The 13,699-nt window shown below is 47.9% G+C and overlaps 8 non-coding genes across 8 annotated transcripts; all 8 read right to left on the minus strand.

Annotated features, from left to right (window-relative positions):
* Positions 1–638: 638 nt before the first annotated feature.
* Positions 639–829, minus strand: LOC142695270 (U2 spliceosomal RNA). Its single transcript, XR_012863402.1, has one exon. It is a non-coding gene; the product is annotated as a U2 spliceosomal RNA (small nuclear RNA).
* A 1,284-nt stretch (positions 830–2,113) lies between these two features.
* On the minus strand, positions 2,114–2,304 carry LOC142695383 (U2 spliceosomal RNA). The gene has a single exon (XR_012863504.1). It is a non-coding gene; the product is annotated as a U2 spliceosomal RNA (small nuclear RNA).
* A 1,284-nt stretch (positions 2,305–3,588) lies between these two features.
* On the minus strand, positions 3,589–3,779 carry LOC142695384 (U2 spliceosomal RNA). The gene has a single exon (XR_012863505.1). It is a non-coding gene; the product is annotated as a U2 spliceosomal RNA (small nuclear RNA).
* Positions 3,780–5,063: 1,284 nt separating this feature from the next.
* Positions 5,064–5,254, minus strand: LOC142695385 (U2 spliceosomal RNA). The gene has a single exon (XR_012863506.1). It is a non-coding gene; the product is annotated as a U2 spliceosomal RNA (small nuclear RNA).
* Positions 5,255–6,554: 1,300 nt separating this feature from the next.
* On the minus strand, positions 6,555–6,745 carry LOC142695387 (U2 spliceosomal RNA). The gene has a single exon (XR_012863508.1). It is a non-coding gene; the product is annotated as a U2 spliceosomal RNA (small nuclear RNA).
* Positions 6,746–8,045: 1,300 nt separating this feature from the next.
* LOC142695388 (U2 spliceosomal RNA) lies at positions 8,046–8,236 on the minus strand. The gene has a single exon (XR_012863509.1). It is a non-coding gene; the product is annotated as a U2 spliceosomal RNA (small nuclear RNA).
* A 3,059-nt stretch (positions 8,237–11,295) lies between these two features.
* Positions 11,296–11,486, minus strand: LOC142695389 (U2 spliceosomal RNA). Its single transcript, XR_012863510.1, has one exon. It is a non-coding gene; the product is annotated as a U2 spliceosomal RNA (small nuclear RNA).
* A 1,300-nt stretch (positions 11,487–12,786) lies between these two features.
* LOC142695527 (U2 spliceosomal RNA) lies at positions 12,787–12,977 on the minus strand. The gene has a single exon (XR_012863635.1). It is a non-coding gene; the product is annotated as a U2 spliceosomal RNA (small nuclear RNA).
* Positions 12,978–13,699: the final 722 nt, after the last annotated feature.

Raw genomic sequence — 13,699 nt, forward strand, 5'->3', positions numbered from 1 at the left:
ACCAACTTTACAGACAACTTCTCCTTGCTCCTACAACCTCCATCCTTGCACAGTTTGTTATTCTTCTAGGTAACATAGTAACAAATCCAAATTGCTGCTCTCTTTGTAGGCAAGCAAGGCTTTGTTGCAACTGCAATTCTTACTTCTTCTTGAAATGTAGGGACGACAGTACATTCCATCACATCCATCTAGTGTACACAGGTAGGTCCATTGTGGCGGGCAGGCGAGCGGGCGGGCTGCTTTATTGGCTGTTTGCTGTTCCCCTACTCCACTCCACTATTTGACTGTTGTGCTGCATCAATCAATCAATCAATCAATCAATCAATCAATCAATCAATCAGTGGCTGGCTCAGGTGCAGCTCTTTAACTTACCTAAAAGGGAGGGCGGAGAGAAGACAAGGAAGGTGAATGAGGTGTTCCAATGTGAAATGCCGGAAACACAGAAACACAGACGACACACAACAAGAGGTGGCAATCTATTCATTAATTGCATTTAATCAATGAGCTCATTATCACTCATGCATTGTCCAACAGGTGTTGAAATAATGGGATTAAAAGGGGAGATCCCTTCAGAAAGACAGAAACAATAGCAAAGACAAAAAACACTTTTGGCATCTGCTTTTAGTCAACACATAAGGAAAGGGTGCACCGGTCCTGGAAATACTGCAATACCAGGTCAATGCGTGGAGTGGACAGAGCAAGCTCTATTTCCATCTCCCTGTTCTAAAAATACATTTAATATATGGTCCCCAGATAGGGGACGTATCAGATATTAAACTGATAAGAACAGATACTACACTTGATCTTAGCCAAAAGGCCGAGAAGCGATAACCCGAACGGGCCGCGCGTTGCCCGAGCCTGCCCGATACTGCTGTTCAGCCCTTGCAGCGATTCAGCCTACTTCTAGGCAATTCCATGGGGCCCTGCAGGCTCACACACTCACAGCTACACGGGAGGTGAATAAAGGCCGGAGAGGAAGCCAGACAGGATTTGCTTCTTTTGCTTGCACCACAATGCAGTGCTGAAAGAGGAGGAATCTACATAAAAACGCCTTCCTGGCAACGCCCAAATGCCCTGCTGCCATGCAGATAAACACTGGCAGCGGCAGCAAGTGCATGCCCACAGCCACCCCTTGTTCCTTCACACCTTGTATCAGCTGTAATCCAGTCCAGTCCAGTGCTGCCTGCTGAGCAGCACTGACCAACACTGCCTGGGCCCAGGCTTTTATCTCTGAGGCCCCATTATGATGTCAGAAAGCTGGCTCTGGAATCCTGAGGGCTCCACTATGACACGTGCAAAGTTCCGTCTGAACTTTATATAAGACGGTGAGGCTCAGTCAGTCACTCAGTGTTGCCTGAGAGGGCAACACTGCAACAGCCGGCCGCCAGGCTGTCTTTTTTTTGCACAGCTAGTTGCCTCCAGGAGGCCACAAGAGGGAGACAAGGGACTGCAAAATGGAAAATAGGCATCCACCAACTTTACAGACAACTTCTCCTTGCTCCTACAACCTCCATCCTTGCACAGTTTGTTATTCTTCTAGGTAACATAGTAACAAATCCAAATTGCTGCTCTCTTTGTAGGCAAGCAAGGCTTTGTTGCAACTGCAATTCTTACTTCTTCTTGAAATGTAGGGACGACAGTACATTCCATCACATCCATCTAGTGTACACAGGTAGGTCCATTGTGGCGGGCAGGCGAGCGGGCGGGCTGCTTTATTGGCTGTTTGCTGTTCCCCTACTCCACTCCACTATTTGACTGTTGTGCTGCATCAATCAATCAATCAATCAATCAATCAATCAATCAATCAATCAATCAGTGGCTGGCTCAGGTGCAGCTCTTTAACTTACCTAAAAGGGAGGGCGGAGAGAAGACAAGGAAGGTGAATGAGGTGTTCCAATGTGAAATGCCGGAAACACAGAAACACAGACGACACACAACAAGAGGTGGCAATCTATTCATTAATTGCATTTAATCAATGAGCTCATTATCACTCATGCATTGTCCAACAGGTGTTGAAATAATGGGATTAAAAGGGGAGATCCCTTCAGAAAGACAGAAACAATAGCAAAGACAAAAAACACTTTTGGAATCTGCTTTTAGTCAACACATAAGGAAAGGGTGCACCGGTCCTGGAAATACTGCAATACCAGGTCAATGCGTGGAGTGGACAGAGCAAGCTCTATTTCCATCTCCCTGTTCTAAAAATCCATTTAATATATGGTCCCCAGATAGGGGACGTATCAGATATTAAACTGATAAGAACAGATACTACACTTGATCTTAGCCAAAAGGCCGAGAAGCGATAACCCGAACGGGCCGCGCGTTGCCCGAGCCTGCCCGATACTGCTGTTCAGCCCTTGCAGCGATTCAGCCTACTTCTAGGCAATTCCATGGGGCCCTGCAGGCTCACACACTCACAGCTACACGGGAGGTGAATAAAGGCCGGAGAGGAAGCCAGACAGGATTTGCTTCTTTTGCTTGCACCACAATGCAGTGCTGAAAGAGGAGGAATCTACATAAAAACGCCTTCCTGGCAACGCCCAAATGCCCTGCTGCCATGCAGATAAACACTGGCAGCGGCAGCAAGTGCATGCCCACAGCCACCCCTTGTTCCTTCACACCTTGTATCAGCTGTAATCCAGTCCAGTCCAGTGCTGCCTGCTGAGCAGCACTGACCAACACTGCCTGGGCCCAGGCTTTTATCTCTGAGGCCCCATTATGATGTCAGAAAGCTGGCTCTGGAATCCTGAGGGCTCCACTATGACACGTGCAAAGTTCCGTCTGAACTTTATATAAGACGGTGAGGCTCAGTCAGTCACTCAGTGTTGCCTGAGAGGGCAACACTGCAACAGCCGGCCGCCAGGCTGTCTTTTTTTTGCACAGCTAGTTGCCTCCAGGAGGCCACAAGAGGGAGACAAGGGACTGCAAAATGGAAAATAGGCATCCACCAACTTTACAGACAACTTCTCCTTGCTCCTACAACCTCCATCCTTGCACAGTTTGTTATTCTTCTAGGTAACATAGTAACAAATCCAAATTGCTGCTCTCTTTGTAGGCAAGCAAGGCTTTGTTGCAACTGCAATTCTTACTTCTTCTTGAAATGTAGGGACGACAGTACATTCCATCACATCCATCTAGTGTACACAGGTAGGTCCATTGTGGCGGGCAGGCGAGCGGGCGGGCTGCTTTATTGGCTGTTTGCTGTTCCCCTACTCCACTCCACTATTTGACTGTTGTGCTGCATCAATCAATCAATCAATCAATCAATCAATCAATCAATCAATCAATCAGTGGCTGGCTCAGGTGCAGCTCTTTAACTTACCTAAAAGGGAGGGCGGAGAGAAGACAAGGAAGGTGAATGAGGTTTTCCAATGTGAAATGCCGGAAACACAGAAACACAGACGACACACAACAAGAGGTGGCAATCTATTCATTAATTGCATTTAATCAATGAGCTCATTATCACTCATGCATTGTCCAACAGGTGTTGAAATAATGGGATTAAAAGGGGAGATCCCTTCAGAAAGACAGAAACAATAGCAAAGACAAAAAACACTTTTGGAATCTGCTTTTAGTCAACACATAAGGAAAGGGTGCACCGGTCCTGGAAATACTGCAATACCAGGTCAATGCGTGGAGTGGACAGAGCAAGCTCTATTTCCATCTCCCTGTTCTAAAAATCCATTTAATATATGGTCCCCAGATAGGGGACGTATCAGATATTAAACTGATAAGAACAGATACTACACTTGATCTTAGCCAAAAGGCCGAGAAGCGATAACCCGAACGGGCCGCGCGTTGCCCGAGCCTGCCCGATACTGCTGTTCAGCCCTTGCAGCGATTCAGCCTACTTCTAGGCAATTCCATGGGGCCCTGCAGGCTCACACACTCACAGCTACACGGGAGGTGAATAAAGGCCGGAGAGGAAGCCAGACAGGATTTGCTTCTTTTGCTTGCACCACAATGCAGTGCTGAAAGAGGAGGAATCTACATAAAAACGCCTTCCTGGCAACGCCCAAATGCCCTGCTGCCATGCAGATAAACACTGGCAGCGGCAGCAAGTGCATGCCCACAGCCACCCCTTGTTCCTTCACACCTTGTATCAGCTGTAATCCAGTCCAGTCCAGTGCTGCCTGCTGAGCAGCACTGACCAACACTGCCTGGGCCCAGGCTTTTATCTCTGAGGCCCCATTATGATGTCAGAAAGCTGGCTCTGGAATCCTGAGGGCTCCACTATGACACGTGCAAAGTTCCGTCTGAACTTTATATAAGACGGTGAGGCTCAGTCAGTCACTCAGTGTTGCCGCCTGAGAGGGCAACACTGCAACAGCCGGCCGCCAGGCTGTCTTTTTTTTGCACAGCTAGTTGCCTCCAGGAGGCCACAAGAGGGAGACAAGGGACTGCAAAATGGAAAATAGGCATCCACCAACTTTACAGACAACTTCTCCTTGCTCCTACAACCTCCATCCTTGCACAGTTTGTTATTCTTCTAGGTAACATAGTAACAAATCCAAATTGCTGCTCTCTTTGTAGGCAAGCAAGGCTTTGTTGCAACTGCAATTCTTACTTCTTCTTGAAATGTAGGGACGACAGTACATTCCATCACATCCATCTAGTGTACACAGGTAGGTCCATTGTGGCGGGCAGGCGAGCGGGCGGGCTGCTTTATTGGCTGTTTGCTGTTCCCCTACTCCACTCCACTATTTGACTGTTGTGCTGCATCAATCAATCAATCAATCAATCAATCAATCAATCAATCAATCAGTGGCTGGCTCAGGTGCAGCTCTTTAACTTACCTAAAAGGGAGGGCGGAGAGAAGACAAGGAAGGTGAATGAGGTGTTCCAATGTGAAATGCCGGAAACACAGAAACACAGACGACACACAACAAGAGGTGGCAATCTATTCATTAATTGCATTTAATCAATGAGCTCATTATCACTCATGCATTGTCCAACAGGTGTTGAAATAATGGGATTAAAAGGGGAGATCCCTTCAGAAAGACAGAAACAATAGCAAAGACAAAAAAACACTTTTGGAATCTGCTTTTAGTCAACACATAAGGAAAGGGTGCACCGGTCCTGGAAATACTGCAATACCAGGTCAATGCGTGGAGTGGACAGAGCAAGCTCTATTTCCATCTCCCTGTTCTAAAAATCCATTTAATATATGGTCCCCAGATAGGGGACGTATCAGATATTAAACTGATAAGAACAGATACTACACTTGATCTTAGCCAAAAGGCCGAGAAGCGATAACCCGAACGGGCCGCGCGTTGCCCGAGCCTGCCCGATACTGCTGTTCAGCCCTTGCAGCGATTCAGCCTACTTCTAGGCAATTCCATGGGGCCCTGCAGGCTCACACACTCACAGCTACACGGGAGGTGAATAAAGGCCGGAGAGGAAGCCAGACAGGATTTGCTTCTTTTGCTTGCACCACAATGCAGTGCTGAAAGAGGAGGAATCTACATAAAAACGCCTTCCTGGCAATGCCCAAATGCCCTGCTGCCATGCAGATAAACACTGGCAGCGGCAGCAAGTGCATGCCCACAGCCACCCCTTGTTCCTTCACACCTTGTATCAGCTGTAATCCAGTCCAGTCCAGTGCTGCCTGCTGAGCAGCACTGACCAACACTGCCTGGGCCCAGGCTTTTATCTCTGAGGCCCCATTATGATGTCAGAAAGCTGGCTCTGGAATCCTGAGGGCTCCACTATGACACGTGCAAAGTTCCGTCTGAACTTTATATAAGACGGTGAGGCTCAGTCAGTCACTCAGTGTTGCCTGAGAGGGCAACACTGCAACAGCCGGCCGCCAGGCTGTCTTTTTTTTGCACAGCTAGTTGCCTCCAGGAGGCCACAAGAGGGAGACAAGGGACTGCAAAATGGAAAATAGGCATCCACCAACTTTACAGACAACTTCTCCTTGCTCCTACAACCTCCATCCTTGCACAGTTTGTTATTCTTCTAGGTAACATAGTAACAAATCCAAATTGCTGCTCTCTTTGTAGGCAAGCAAGGCTTTGTTGCAACTGCAATTCTTACTTCTTCTTGAAATGTAGGGACGACAGTACATTCCATCACATCCATCTAGTGTACACAGGTAGGTCCATTGTGGCGGGCAGGCGAGCGGGCGGGCTGCTTTATTGGCTGTTTGCTGTTCCCCTACTCCACTCCACTATTTGACTGTTGTGCTGCATCAATCAATCAATCAATCAATCAATCAATCAATCAATCAATCAATCAATCAATCAATCAATCAGTGGCTGGCTCAGGTGCAGCTCTTTAACTTACCTAAAAGGGAGGGCGGAGAGAAGACAAGGAAGGTGAATGAGGTGTTCCAATGTGAAATGCCGGAAACACAGAAACACAGACGACACACAACAAGAGGTGGCAATCTATTCATTAATTGCATTTAATCAATGAGCTCATTATCACTCATGCATTGTCCAACAGGTGTTGAAATAATGGGATTAAAAGGGGAGATCCCTTCAGAAAGACAGAAACAATAGCAAAGACAAAAAACACTTTTGGAATCTGCTTTTAGTCAACACATAAGGAAAGGGTGCACCGGTCCTGGAAATACTGCAATACCAGGTCAATGCGTGGAGTGGACAGAGCAAGCTCTATTTCCATCTCCCTGTTCTAAAAATCCATTTAATATATGGTCCCCAGATAGGGGACGTATCAGATATTAAACTGATAAGAACAGATACTACACTTGATCTTAGCCAAAAGGCCGAGAAGCGATAACCCGAACGGGCCGCGCGTTGCCCGAGCCTGCCCGATACTGCTGTTCAGCCCTTGCAGCGATTCAGCCTACTTCTAGGCAATTCCATGGGGCCCTGCAGGCTCACACACTCACAGCTACACGGGAGGTGAATAAAGGCCGGAGAGGAAGCCAGACAGGATTTGCTTCTTTTGCTTGCACCACAATGCAGTGCTGAAAGAGGAGGAATCTACATAAAAATGCCTTCCTGGCAACGCCCAAATGCCCTGCTGCCATGCAGATAAACACTGGCAGCGGCAGCAAGTGCATGCCCACAGCCACCCCTTGTTCCTTCACACCTTGTATCAGCTGTAATCCAGTCCAGTCCAGTGCTGCCTGCTGAGCAGCACTGACCAACACTGCCTGGGCCCAGGCTTTTATCTCTGAGGCCCCATTATGATGTCAGAAAGCTGGCTCTGGAATCCTGAGGGCTCCACTATGACACGTGCAAAGTTCCGTCTGAACTTTATATAAGACGGTGAGGCTCAGTCAGTCACTCAGTGTTGCCTGAGAGGGCAACACTGCAACAGCCGGCCGCCAGGCTGTCTTTTTTTTGCACAGCTAGTTGCCTCCAGGAGGCCACAAGAGGGAGACAAGGGACTGCAAAATGGAAAATAGGCATCCACCAACTTTACAGACAACTTCTCCTTGCTCCTACAACCTCCATCCTTGCACAGTTTGTTATTCTTCTAGGTAACATAGTAACAAATCCAAATTGCTGCTCTCTTTGTAGGCAAGCAAGGCTTTGTTGCAACTGCAATTCTTACTTCTTCTTGAAATGTAGGGACGACAGTACATTCCATCACATCCATCTAGTGTACACAGGTAGGTCCATTGTGGCGGGCAGGCGAGCGGGCGGGCTGCTTTATTGGCTGTTTGCTGTTCCCCTACTCCACTCCACTATTTGACTGTTGTGCTGCATCAATCAATCAATCAATCAATCAATCAATCAATCAATCAATCAATCAATCAATCAATCAATCAGTGGCTGGCTCAGGTGCAGCTCTTTAACTTACCTAAAAGGGAGGGCGGAGAGAAGACAAGGAAGGTGAATGAGGTGTTCCAATGTGAAATGCCGGAAACACAGAAACACAGACGACACACAACAAGAGGTGGCAATCTATTCATTAATTGCATTTAATCAATGAGCTCATTATCACTCATGCATTGTCCAACAGGTGTTGAAATAATGGGATTAAAAGGGGAGATCCCTTCAGAAAGACAGAAACAATAGCAAAGACAAAAAAAACTTTTGGAATCTGCTTTTAGTCAACACATAAGGAAAGGGTGCACCGGTCCTGGAAATACTGCAATACCAGGTCAATGCGTGGAGTGGACAGAGCAAGCTCTATTTCCATCTCCCTGTTCTAAAAATCCATTTAATATATGGTCCCCAGATAGGGGACGTATCAGATATTAAACTGATAAGAACAGATACTACACTTGATCTTAGCCAAAAGGCCGAGAAGCGATAACCCGAACGGGCCGCGCGTTGCCCGAGCCTGCCCGATACTGCTGTTCAGCCCTTGCAGCGATTCAGCCTACTTCTAGGCAATTCCATGGGGCCCTGCAGGCTCACACACTCACAGCTACACGGGAGGTGAATAAAGGCCGGAGAGGAAGCCAGACAGGATTTGCTTCTTTTGCTTGCACCACAATGCAGTGCTAAAAGAGGAGGAATCTACATAAAAACGCCTTCCTGGCAACACCCAAATGCCCTGCTGCCATGCAGATAAACACTGGCAGCGGCAGCAAGTGCATGCCCACAGCCACCCCTTGTTCCTTCACACCTTGTATCAGCTGTAATCCAGTCCAGTCCAGTGCTGCCTGCTGAGCAGCACTGACCAACACTGCCTGGGCCCAGGCTTTTATCTCTGAGGCCCCATTATGATGTCAGAAAGCTGGCTCTGGAATCCTGAGGGCTCCACTATGACACGTGCAAAGTTCCGTCTGAACTTTATATAAGACGGTGAGGCTCAGTCAGTCACTCAGTGTTGCCTGAGAGGGCAACACTGCAACAGCCGGCCGCCAGGCTGTCTTTTTTTTGCACAGCTAGTTGCCTCCAGGAGGCCACAAGAGGGAGACAAGGGACTGCAAAATGGAAAATAGGCATCCACCAACTTTACAGACAACTTCTCCTTGCTCCTACAACCTCCATCCTTGCACAGTTTGTTATTCTTCTAGGTAACATAGTAACAAATCCAAATTGCTGCTCTCTTTGTAGGCAAGCAAGGCTTTGTTGCAACTGCAATTCTTACTTCTTCTTGAAATGTAGGGACGACAGTACATTCCATCACATCCATCTAGTGTACACAGGTAGGTCCATTGTGGCGGGCAGGCGAGCGGGCGGGCTGCTTTATTGGCTGTTTGCTGTTCCCCTACTCCACTCCACTATTTGACTGTTGTGCTGCATCCAGTGGCGTAACTACCGCCGTAGCAGCAGTAGCGGCTGCTACGGGGCCCGCGGCATGAGGGGGCCCGTGTCGCCCGCCGGCACGGGCCCCCACCATGGCCGGAGGCTCCGCTAGGAGCCGCTATGGCTGCTACAGCGGGACGCCACTGAACACTACGGCAGAGCAGGGAGGTATCTCCCCGCTCTGCCATTAACTGGTTCCCGACCGCTGGCTGTATTTTTATGGCCAGCGGTCAGGGTCCTTAAAACCCGAGCCATAGACTTTCTACGGCTCGGGTTTTAACTTGCTGCCCGCGCGATCGGGCAGCTGAATGTCGGGTCTCCGGCTGTCAGTGACTGCCGGGGACCCTGAGGAGAGGATAGAAGCAGCTTTCGCTGCTTCTGTCTTCTCTGATGACTTGTACACAGCGCTGAATGCGCGCTGTGTACAGGAATAGAGACAGCAGCAGCGGCGCTGTCTCTATTCCTCCCGGTGATCATGTGACTGGTCACATGATCGCCGGGTGCCGTTAGTGACAGACTGCTGCTGGGTCTAACTAGACCCAGCACAGCCTTATTAGTGACAATCGTCACTATGAGAGGGCTGATTTCCTCTGTAACTGGGGCTGCTGTGCAACCCCAATTACAGTGGAAAAACATGGTGTCAAATAAAGAAAAAAAATATATAAAGTTCCCCAAAGGTCTTCTTTGACCTTTGGGGGACAGACCACAGTAATAAAAAAAGAATAAAGTAAAGTGCAAAAAAAATGTACATAATAAATACACATAAAATACCCACCCAAAAAAAAAAACGTTCCCCCCCGCCAATCATTTTTGTAACGCTAGCGCTGACCCAATTACCCTAATATAGACATGTAATATATAAAGATTTACGGTAGACAATGACGATCACAAATAAAAGGTATATTTTAGGGTAAGACTATGTTATTACCAAAAAAAAAAATAGCTGAAATGTAAAAAAGCTTACTTTTTTACTATTATTTTCAAACTTTATGAATAAAAATTCTAAAATAGCAAAAAAGGTGCGTATAAAAACGATAAAAAATTAAACCTGCTTTGTCTATGGAAAAAACGTCGCAAAAATCACGTCGTTAGCCCAACAAATAAAAAAGTTAGAGCCATTTAACTAACACGTGCTAAAAATGGCTAAATGGTGTCTGGTCCTAAAGGCTCAAAATAGAGCAAAAGACATGTATAGGGGATAGTCAGAGGTTTGTCATGGAGAAGTTCAGGGGACTTTCAGTCCCCCGTTCTCCCTATCGCTGCCAGAGATCACACATGTATCCCCTGTCCTGTGGAGAGGGGATACATGTATTTTGTAGGACACACTGTAGGTCGCATTTTTTTGGGAGGGGGGACGCTGTATGGCGTTCCCTACAGGGGGAGGGGGGAACGCTGTATGGCGTTCCCTACAGGGGGGCTGTATGGCGTTCCCTACGGGGGGCTGTATGGCGTTCTCTACAGGGGGGGCTGTATGGCGTTCCCTACAGGGGGGGGCTGTATGGCGTTCTCTACAGGGGGGCTGTATGGCGTTCTCTACAGGGGGGCTGTATGGCGTTCTCTACAGGGGGATGTATGGCGCTATCTACAGAGGGGGGGCTGTATGGCGTTATCTACAGGGGGGGCTGTAAAAAAGGCACTATCTACAAGGGGGGGGGGTTGTGTGACACCCAGGGGAGGGGGGGCCCCAGTCAAAAGTTTGCTATGGGGCCCAGTCTTTCCTAGTTACGCCCCTGGCTGCATCAATCAATCAATCAATCAATCAATCAATCAATCAATCAATCAATCAATCAATCAATCAATCAATCAATCAATCAATCAGTGGCTGGCTCAGGTGCAGCTCTTTAACTTACCTAAAAGGGAGGGCGGAGAGAAGACAAGGAAGGTGAATGAGGTGTTCCAATGTGAAATGCCGGAAACACAGAAACACAGACGACACACAACAAGAGGTGGCAATCTATTCATTAATTGCATTTAATCAATGAGCTCATTATCACTCATGCATTGTCCAACAGGTGTTGAAATAATGGGATTAAAAGGGGAGATCCCTTCAGAAAGACAGAAACAATAGCAAAGACAAAAAACACTTTTGGAATCTGCTTTTAGTCAACACATAAGGAAAGGGTGCACCGGTCCTGGAAATACTGCAATACCAGGTCAATGCGTGGAGTGGACAGAGCAAGCTCTATTTCCATCTCCCTGTTCTAAAAATCCATTTAATATATGGTCCCCAGATAGGGGACGTATCAGATATTAAACTGATAAGAACAGATACTACACTTGATCTTAGCCAAAAGGCCGAGAAGCGATAACCCGAACGGGCCGCGCGTTGCCCGAGCCTGCCCGATACTGCTGTTCAGCCCTTGCAGCGATTCAGCCTACTTCTAGGCAATTCCATGGGGCCCTGCAGGCTCACACACTCACAGCTACACGGGAGGTGAATAAAGGCCGGAGAGGAAGCCAGACAGGATTTGCTTCTTTTGCTTGCACCACAATGCAGTGCTGAAAGAGGAGGAATCTACATAAAAACGCCTTCCTGGCAACGCCCAAATGCCCTGCTGCCATGCAGATAAACACTGGCAGCGGCAGCAAGTGCATGCCCACAGCCACCCCTTGTTCCTTCACACCTTGTATCAGCTGTAATCCAGTCCAGTCCAGTGCTGCCTGCTGAGCAGCACTGACCAACACTGCCTGGGCCCAGGCTTTTATCTCTGAGGCCCCATTATGATGTCAGAAAGCTGGCTCTGGAATCCTGAGGGCTCCACTATGACACGTGCAAAGTTCCGTCTGAACTTTATATAAGACGGTGAGGCTCAGTCAGTCACTCAGTGTTGCCTGAGAGGGCAACACTGCAACAGCCGGCCGCCAGGCTGTCTTTTTTTTGCACAGCTAGTTGCCTCCAGGAGGCCACAAGAGGGAGACAAGGGACTGCAAAATGGAAAATAGGCATCCACCAACTTTACAGACAACTTCTCCTTGCTCCTACAACCTCCATCCTTGCACAGTTTGTTATTCTTCTAGGTAACATAGTAACAAATCCAAATTGCTGCTCTCTTTGTAGGCAAGCAAGGCTTTGTTGCAACTGCAATTCTTACTTCTTCTTGAAATGTAGGGACGACAGTACATTCCATCACATCCATCTAGTCTACACAGGTAGGTCCATTGTGGCGGGCAGGCGAGCGGGCGGGCTGCTTTATTGGCTGTTTGCTGTTCCCCTACTCCACTCCACTATTTGACTGTTGTGCTGCATCAATCAATCAATCAATCAATCAATCAATCAATCAATCAATCAATCAATCAATCAATCAATCAGTGGCTGGCTCAGGTGCAGCTCTTTAACTTACCTAAAAGGGAGGGCGGAGAGAAGACAAGGAAGGTGAATGAGGTGTTCCAATGTGAAATGCCGGAAACACAGAAACACAGACGACACACAACAAGAGGTGGCAATCTATTCATTAATTGCATTTAATCAATGAGCTCATTATCACTCATGCATTGTCCAACAGGTGTTGAAATAATGGGATTAAAAGGGGAGATCCCTTCAGAAAGACAGAAACAATAGCAAAGACAAAAAACACTTTTGGAATCTGCTTTTAGTCAACACATAAGGAAAGGGTGCACCGGTCCTGGAAATACTGCAATACCAGGTCAATGTGTGGAGTGGACAGAGCAAGCTCTATTTCCATCTCCCTGTTCTAAAAATCCATTTAATATATGGTCCCCAGATAGGGGACGTATCAGATATTAAACTGATAAGAACAGATACTACACTTGATCTTAGCCAAAAGGCCGAGAAGCGATAACCCGAACGGGCCGCGCGTTGCCCGAGCCTGCCCGATACTGCTGTTCAGCCCTTGCAGCGATTCAGCCTACTTCTAGGCAATTCCATGGGGCCCTGCAGGCTCACACACTCACAGCTACACGGGAGGTGAATAAAGGCCGGAGAGGAAGCCAGACAGGATTTGCTTCTTTTGCTTGCACCACAATGCAGTGCTGAAAGAGGAGGAATCTACATAAAAACGCCTTCCTGGCAACGCCCAAATGCCCTGCTGCCATGCAGATAAACACTAGCAGCGGCAGCAAGTGCATGCCCACAGCCACCCCTTGTTCCTTCACACCTTGTATCAGCTGTAATCCAGTCCAGTCCACTGCTGCCTGCTGAGCAGCACTGACCAACACTGCCTGGGCCCAGGCTTTTATCTCTGAGGCCCCATTATGATGTCAGAAAGCTGGCTCTGGAATCCTGAGGGCTCCACTATGACACGTGCAAAGTTCCGTCTGAACTTTATATAAGACGGTGAGGCTCAGTCAGTCACTCAGTGTTGCCTGAGAGGGCAACACTGCAACAGCCGGCCGCCAGGCTGTCTTTTTTTTGCACAGCTAGTTGCCTCCAGGAGGCCACAAGAGGGAGACAAGGGACTGCAAAATGGAAAATAGGCATCCACCAACTTTACAGACAACTTCTCCTTGCTCCTACAACCTCCATCCTTGCACAGTTTGTTATTCTTCTAGGTAACATAGTA

This window comes from Rhinoderma darwinii, assembly GCF_050947455.1.
Source record: "Rhinoderma darwinii isolate aRhiDar2 chromosome 5 unlocalized genomic scaffold, aRhiDar2.hap1 SUPER_5_unloc_47, whole genome shotgun sequence".
NCBI classification, from domain to species: domain Eukaryota; kingdom Metazoa; phylum Chordata; class Amphibia; order Anura; family Rhinodermatidae; genus Rhinoderma; species Rhinoderma darwinii.